Here is a 9,332-nt window from a genome sequence, read left to right as displayed (position 1 = left end):
CTCTGGTGTTACCTTGTGACAGGCAGTATGATATTCTCAGTCACCATTCACTTTCTTTGCATCTTTTTACCATGCAATGAAAGTGAATTGTGACTGAAGCTGTCATTCTTCATAAAATCTCCTTTTGTGTTCCATGGAAGAAAGTTATACCGGAATAACATGAGGGTGAGTAAATCATGACAGAATGTTCCTTTTTGGGTGAACTATCCCTTTAACGATGGTCAATGACTGATACTGGATCAGATATTGTGTGGAGATTCTGAAAGTCATGCAGCTAGCTAGGTGCTGGTGGGCGGGGTGAGACAGATGGGACAGTGGGGATAATGTCACATGTTCAGGTGGGGGGGGCTGAAGGGCCAAGGGACGGTCACAGAATGTGGAGGGGGAAGGGCTCCCTGGGGAAACTAGATGGAGGGATGATAATTACATTCAGCACTCATGGAGATGTGGAGGAAATCAAATGAATGGATCTGCTTGCATTTAAAATTACCTTTGTTGCAGAAAAGCAGCTGTCACTTAAAATGGGTCTGCTGCCATTTTGCCTTTCTTTGCATTGGGTTGATGATGTTTCTTAAGGGTTATCTAATTTCAAAACAAGTCAAAAAAGAGCTTGACTGAGGGATGAGATTTTGGTATTATGCAATGTTGATTTCAAAGAGAAAGCATCTAATAAAAAATGCTCTTAGAGGCTTTTAACTAACATAGTCATTAAGATGATGTATTATTATTATTATTTTAATATCGTCCTCCAGCTGGACATTAATATGGGGGAATTCTCCTGGATTTGATCATCCAGAGGCATCAAAACAATGGCTTAAAGCCCAACTCTATAATTTCCGCACTGTAATAAGTGGACAGCATTATTTCATTATTTAGAATTCTGTCAGCTTGTAATGAGAAAAGCAGGGTTGTGCAAAATTCTGAATTTAAGAATGGACACCCTTTCAATTCATGAGTTGGAATTTAAATTGAAATGGCTACGTCTCACAGGATGTTGAATTAGAATTTGAATCAGAATGACAGGAAAAAAAATTTACTGAACAGCAATTCAAAGAAATTCAACAGTCACACAAGAAGTTTTATGGCAGTACATAAATAGACACATCATCCTTTTAAAAAATTTTTTTTATTGTTTATGCCTGTAATTTGTTCTCAACTTAATTTGTTATTATTTTGAGCTATATCCACACATGTATATCAATTTATTCTGTGAGGGTTCTCCTGTAAAGATAAGTGATATGGCACAGATAAAATGTCTGCTCCAGAATTATTAGTACCTTATGAAAAAGAGCATAATATAATATAATATAATATAATATAATATAATATAATATATGATATGATATGAAATGATATGATATAAGTATAAGTATATAATGAATGTATACAAATTAAAAACACATTTGGGGAAACCATATATTTATATTTTAACATTTGAAATCCCCACAGTTAATATTTAGTGAAGCCTTCTCTGGAGAGAAAAGTTGTTTAATTTCTTGAAATTAATTTCCAATTAAATTTTAATTCTGATTTCTTAAATTCAAATTAAAAACTTTATTCTGCATCCAGTTTGCTATCTCAATTCAAATTCAGGAATTCAACTGGAATTCAAAAGGAATTCTCAATTCAGTATTGAATGGTGCACAACCCTGCACTGTAAAAAGTGGTAACCTGCAATTGTTACCTTAAAGAGCTAACACATTTCTACCTAATAGAAACCTTACAATTATTTTTGTTTGCATAACGTGATATATTCAGGTCAATTCAGTGATGTCAAATAGTATGTGGCACATAAACAATATTTTACAATATAACACTTTACAATGAGGTTCCATTTGTTAACAATAGTTAACAACATTAGTTATCATGAACCAACAATGAACAATCATTATTAAGCCTTTATTAATATTAGTTAATGTTCATTTCAACATATACTGTACTAATACATTTTTTAAATCAAAAGTTGTATTTGTTAACATGAGTTAATGCACTATGAACAATAAACAATTGTATTTTTATTAACTAACATTAACTAAGATTTATAAATGCTGTAAAAATTAATATTGTTAATTGTTTGTTCATGATACTTAATGCATTAACTAATGTTAATGAATGGAACCATACTTCTATCAGGAAGACTCGCAGACTTCAGTGAAATTTAAGATGACATTTATTTGATGAATATAAAACAGAAATGTAATGTCTCTCTTTGGTGTAAGCCCCATCTGGCGGTCCGAAGAAGTTGTACTCGGAACCGTCATATCCTGCCGGAGATAGGAGGGCAGGGGCGAGGAGCCTACCCCCATGCAGGACGGGACTCAACTGGTGGTGGTGGGGTGGTGGAGGTTGCTGCGTTAGCACACTGAAACAGCAATGTGATAGATTGTGAGCAGACTTATAAAGCAATGGCTTACATGTGATTGGCTATGAGTTACCTAGCTAATGGTGCGATGATGTACATCTGCTAGTCTTCCAGATAGAACTACGCTGCGCTTATATTGTAAAGTGTTACCAATATTTCCAATATGCAAAATGTCAACATCGATGTAAATTTGAATTTATTTCTAGCAGGCTTTTTGATCTTGTATAATGTCAATCCATTTGTTGAAAGTAACTCAATCCAAAAGCAATCACAAAAACATGGAAGGCCAATATGTAAGGGCTAAATTTGAATTAGCATTTGAAATTGAAGAACACAAATACTCATTCAGAATGTTTCAATACATGATTGCAAATAAGATCTAAGACTACAGCGTAGATAGTAAAGGTGAGAGACATAGCATTTTGGGAGATTATGCTGCGATGCTTTAAATGAATTAAAGAAATGTGCTGACTGTCTAATGGAAGGTATGGTATAAACAGCTGCTTGAACTATTAAATGCTACACATCAAGGCTCCAAGAGCTTATTGTGTTGCCCAGATGGTGAGCACAGATGTACCCTCGGACAGTTAAACTCCTTGTAACACGTAAACAACAATTTAAGGTGATGTAATTTATACACCACTGTTGCATCACCAAACGGAATTTCAAAAATAATGGCTATTTTCAAGCAGGTTTCCCTCCATTGGTCAAACAGACAGACAGTCCCTCTCCAAACCCACACTACTGGTTGAGTCAATGTTGCTGTGCCGGGCTGTTTGGGATGTTCAAACACTTTTGGGTGGAATCAACCTGCGAATGGTTTACTCATATTTATTTCATTTCAACACTGAAAAAAACGAAACATCACCTTTAAACTGTACAATAATTTTGCCTTATAGTAAATGGAACCCACTTTTAATTAACAGTTGGTAAAAAAGATATATAATTGGAACAGTTGCATTTTACAATTACATACATTACAATAACTATGCCAGCTCTCATATATCATATACTGTACATCACATATATATATATATATCTGATGCACGCAGTGTAAAGTGGATGTGGCTTGACTAGCCTTGGGATATTTTGCTTGTGTTTATCCAGACAGTGATTCAGATGGCTTGTTTTGCACTTGTGTTACCAGTATCTGCTAATATGCTCGTTGTTTGTAGAGTTATATTCTCAGGGGGCAATAAGTTATTGCCCTGGCATAACCCCTGATAAATTACACGCCAGATGGTCTTCTGCCTCTTAGCAGTGGTGTGAGTCATTGCTCCTAATGCTGACATCTGGACAGACATACAGAGTGTTGTATGACGAGACGGGTTCATTACTTGTGATAAATAGAGTGTAAAAAGCTGGTCTGTACCCAAAATGCCCATTTTCTGTTAACAAATAATGTCAAGTTTAATTACTGCATGCATATGTGGAGAAAATATATGTTTTCCCGCAGTGTGGCTCTAGCATTTGTGTGGTATTCTATACAAAACATTTATCACCATAATGATTGGGCAAAATTTAAGTTTTAAGAACTGACTCCCTTTCAATTCACGAGTTGGAATTTGAACTGAGCTGGCAATACCCCTCAGGATGTAGAATTAGCATTGGAATTGAAATGACATGAAGAGGAATTTAATTAGTTAAAATACACTGAACAACTGTCATACAACTGAGGAATGTCATTCGTCCACAACACATTTTGTAAAACATAAATGTATAATTAATTCTGACTAATTATGCCTGTTTTTCAAATTATACTATTTGATTAATGTATTTCTTTTCTTGAATAATTAGACATATTTCTCTAAATTAGTGCAATACTGTCAAAACAAGTAACACGAAACCTTGTGATTTTAATTTTGTCATACAGCACCACAAAATGTGCGGTGAAAAAAATCTTGATTGATTGTTTTAAGTCTACTTTACCAGATGATGGCAGTATTGTGATACAATCGTGCTTTTACATTTTGTGAATGTAAGAAAACAAAGAGGCTAATCCAATAGTTGCTTATGTCAACGTATATAACTGTATAACTATTCCTGTATAACTGTTATCATTGAACAATAAAACATTGTAAAACTCAGAATGAATCTCTTCAATTATACAGAAATGAGAAGGCATGAGACACTGGGTCAAAGTGAAGCTGTAGAACAATCTTTCTGAAAATGGGTTCGGAGTCATAAACAAGGCATATACTCATAATGCCATCATATTTTATTTGATGGGTACAACAGTGCTATTCTTTGTGACTTACAGGCAGGGATTTCAGTCTCTGGAAGAGAGAGTCAGGGGTGGGACAATAACAAATAGGTCAGAGTGTAATGAGCCATACTGCCTCTTCATATCAGTGTAAAAGTGTCATAACCTTCCCCTCTAGATCACCTGTGGAGAAGGTGATATGTGTGAGTGCAGGCCTGACCATGTGGAATAGGCCAGCATTGTAAATCCTGAGCTCTGCTGTGATCAAAGAGCGCATGCCCTCAGTGGCAAGCCCTGAACCTCTGCGGATATCTAACAAACCTGTCAAATATAACAAATGCTATTTTTTGAAATTATTACTGAAGTTTTGAAGCTTTCCTTCACACAAATTCATATAATTGGAGATATATTCAGAGAACTGATCCTAAAACCCAGCATAGTAATAATAAGGTCCCTTTTGTGTGGTTGTGTAAAAATGGAGGCATATTACATATCAGAGTTGGACATAAAGCCATCTTTTCACTGAAATGCCCAAAGTGAAAGGCCATTGGCTCCAGAGATGCCGACCTATTCTTGCCTCACAAAGACATGGGAGAACAGTCAGTTTAGGATTCAATAAAGTTTGAAATACTACTGCTGCCCTCATATGGATTAATAAAGCCAGACACTCATTTGGGTTCATGAAATGCCACTCAGGCATGAAACCAATGTAAACCCACAGTTGGGTGTGCTCCCATAATCCCTGTTGCCACTGAAGTCTCCCTTCCCTCATCTGCCCACCCTCATTTTTATATTTAACCATTAAGGCTTTTCCCAAAAATGTGTTTGTACCTGGCTCATTGCCCATCATATGGAGCTTTCTATGCAAAGCATCATTATTATTATTGCTCCCTTTGTGCTATTGACATGAATGATACCTAAAAGTATGTGGCTTATTGAGGAGGGGTGTGCTGTTATTTTTCTAAGCAATCAGACTTATGTGCTTTGCCTGGTAGATGATAATACGGTGCAATATATACATATCTAGGGATCAGAATATCATAGAAAATTGGTGATTGGCTCTATTGACTTGGGATCAGGTCTTTAAATCATGTTGAGCAGACAGATCCTGAATGCAAACTTCTCAATTATACTAAAGAATTAAAAAAGGAATGAGAAGTGACTTGCAGTATGGCATTTTTTGTCGAGTGTGCACATCAAAAAATGCAGCAAGTCACATTCTGATACCACCATTTAAAGGGATAGTTCACCCAAATATGAAAATGCTGTCATCATTTGCTTACCTTCATGTCTTATAAAACCTATGCCTTTTTCTTCCATGGAACACAAAAGGAGGTGTTTACTGTACAACAGAAAGTCCAAGCTGCTCTTTTCCATACAATAAGAGTGAATGGTGACCACATCTGTCAAACAAGATTTTCACTGAATAACGACTTAAATTTCAGTCTAGTCCTCACATAAAGCTATCATGTGGCTTTATAAGACTTGTAATATGGTGCATGAGTTGTATGGGCTATTTTTTATGATGCTTGAATGGTTTTGGATTTGATAGCCCCTGGTCCCCTTCCACTTTTAGTGTATGCAAGAGAGCAGCGTGAACATTCCTCAGTACGTCTTTTTTTGTGTTTAATGTTAGAAAATCATATGATTTTGGAATGACAAGAGGGTGGGTACAATTATATACCCTGAACAAGAACAATCAAATTTAAATGTTGGTGAGTGAAAATTTTTATTTCTAAATCCAGTGCCATAAAAGCATACAAGGACAAGGACATGGACAGATGGTCTTTATTAATAAATGAAGACTACTGCAAGACTTTCAGCAGTGGATGACCTCAAGCTGGGTCTCTGTCCTGTTTTAATCTCATGCTGCTTTTAAAAACTGATTGGTTTCTATGAGAAGTCAGACAAAATAACTGAAAAAGATCTTATGGCGGGTTTAGTCATCAGCTAACAAAACGGAAGTACAGTATAAGACCAGGACAGAAACCTATGTGATTTTCCTCAAGAGCATTCTGTGTTCTTTTATACTGGATTTGATGGCAAACCAGTCGTAATGCATGCTGATTAGAGATGTCTGAACAAATTATTTTAAATTTGCAAAGTGTTTGAAAATCAATCAACTACAAAAGAGAACTTTGTTAGGAAGAAAATGTTGACAAATCAAACTCCATCAAGAACTAAATTATTTCGCACATAAAAACACATGGGGACATCTGGGAACACTTTTGAGAGATTACTCAAAGGAATCATTTAAGTAAAAATAAACTGAAATTAAAGACATCTCACACAGGCACTGCATCCAAGTTCACACATTATCCATCCTAAATAGCATGCAAGGTAAGAATTAGTGTTTCTCAAATCATAGTACGTTAAAATATATTAAACAAAAGGTGTCTAGATGAATCCAATGGATTTTTTTTAAGTGTGCATTCATGCATGCTTTATTATCTAATATTGCCAACAACTTCTTGCACAATGGAAGAGTGATGGTTTACTTTTAATGTTTTGAGATGTAGTAAAATGCTGAGGAATAAGGCACAAATTGCCACAGCATTTTTTTTTAAACCTAAAAGTTAAGTACTAGGCTTGTGAATTTTAAAGTAAAATTAATTTAGCTGTTCTAAAGCTTAAATGCAAATGCCAACAGTAGCAACAAAGGTGTCTGTGACACAAATTTACACATTGATGATGTTGAAGTGCAGTTGAAGTCAGAAGTTTACATACACCTTAGCCAAATACATTTAAACTCAGTTAATCATAAAGACATTTAATCATAGAAAACATTCCGTGTCTTAGGTCAGTTAGGATCACTACTTTATTTTAAGAATAATAGTCGAAAGAATTATTTTTTTCAGCTTTTATTTCTTTCATCACATTCCCAGTGGGTCAGAAGTTTACATACACTTTGTTAGTATTTGGTAACATTGCCTTTAAATTGTTTAACTTGGGTCAAACTTTTTGGGTAGCCTTCCACAAGTTTCTCACAATAAGTTGCTGGAATTTTAGCCCATTCATCCAGACAAAACTGGTGTAACTGAGTCAGGTTTGTAGGCCTCCTTGCTCGCACACGCTTTTTCAGTTCTGCCCACAAATATTCTATCAGATTGAGGTCAGGGCTTTGTGATTTGCCACAACTTTGGAGGTATGCTTGGGGTCACTGTCCATTTGGAAGACACATTTGTGACCGAGCTTTAACTTCCTGGCTGATACCTTGAGATGTTGCTTCAATATATCCACATAATTTTCTTTCCTCATGATGCCACCTATTTTGTGAAGTGCACCAGTCCCTCCTGCAGCAAAGCACCCCCACAACATGATGCTGCCACCCCCATGCTTCACGGCTTGGATGATGTTCTTCGGCTTGCAAGCCTCACCTTTTTTCCTCTAAACATAACGATGGTCATTATGGCCAAACAGTTCAATTTTTGTTTCATCAGACCAGAGGAAATTTCTCCAAAAAGTAAAATCTTTGTCCCCATGTGCACTTCTAAACTGCAGTCTGCCTTTTTTATGGTGCTTTTGGAGCAGTGGCTTCTCCTTGCTGAGCAGCCTTTCAGGTTATGTCGATATAGGACTCGTTTTACTGTGGATATAGATACTTGTCTACCTGTTTCCTGCAGCATCTTCACAAGGTCCTTTGCTGTTGTTCTGGGATTGATTTGCACTTTTTGCACCAAAATACGTTTATCTCTAGGAGACAGAATGCATCTCCATCCAGAGTGGTATGATGGCTGCGTGGTCCCATGGTGTTTATACTTGCATACTATTGTTTGTACAGATGAACGTGGTACCTTCAGGTGTTTGGAAATTGCTCCCAAGGATGAACAAGATTTTTTTTCTGAGGTCTTGGCTGATTTCTTTAGATTTTTCCATGATGTCAAGCAAAGAGGCACTGAGTTTGATGGTAGGCCTAAAAATACATCCACAGGTACACCTCCTATCATAAGCTAATTGGCTAATTGTCTAAAGGCTTGACATCATTTTCTGGAATTTTCCAAGCTGCTTAAAGGCACAGTTAACTTAGTGTATGTAAACTTCTGACCAACTGGAATTGTGATATAGTCAATTAAAAGTGAAACAATCTGTCTGTAAACAATTGTTGGAAGAATTACTTGTGTCATGCACGAAGTAGATGTCCTAAACAACTTGCAAAATCTATAGTTTGCTAATATGAAATCTGTGGAGTGGTTAAAAAATGAGTTTTGGTGACATCAACCTAAGTGTATGAAACTTCTGACTTCAACTCTATGTCCCAATACTGGTGTGCTACACACTCTACACTAAATTGAAAAGTGTGGACTGTCTCATCACAGAGATATACTTTTAGCACACAAGTATGCAAATTGGGATGCAGGCTTAAATTGTAACATCCAGATTCTCTTGGATGTAGCAATTATGCAACAGGTTGCAGCAAATAAATACTATATTATTAAAGATCTCGTACCTAACTCAACATGTGTAAGAAATATTTTGAGTGGATGAAACACGTTGGGTTATAGATACTTAGGTAAATGAAAACACCAGGTCAAGAGCTCTTGAATAATTTCTGTCCTGAATTTAATTGACTGGTTTGTAATCTCCGCTTTTCAAAGAATGCTCACGCCACCACTGCTTCAACTCGAAAAATTCCAATTCCCTGTGGGCTGCCATGGATACACAATCATGATGGTAATCCACAGCTTAAACAGTACAGTAGGTTAAGCAAGCCCATCAAAGCAACGGTTTGAAGACCGAACAAGCTCTGATGAGGGTTTGCTCAAGCAT

This window comes from Myxocyprinus asiaticus, chromosome 25, assembly GCF_019703515.2.
Source record: "Myxocyprinus asiaticus isolate MX2 ecotype Aquarium Trade chromosome 25, UBuf_Myxa_2, whole genome shotgun sequence".
Classification (NCBI taxonomy): domain Eukaryota; kingdom Metazoa; phylum Chordata; class Actinopteri; order Cypriniformes; family Catostomidae; genus Myxocyprinus; species Myxocyprinus asiaticus.
Note: the sequence above shows the minus strand (reverse complement) of the source record.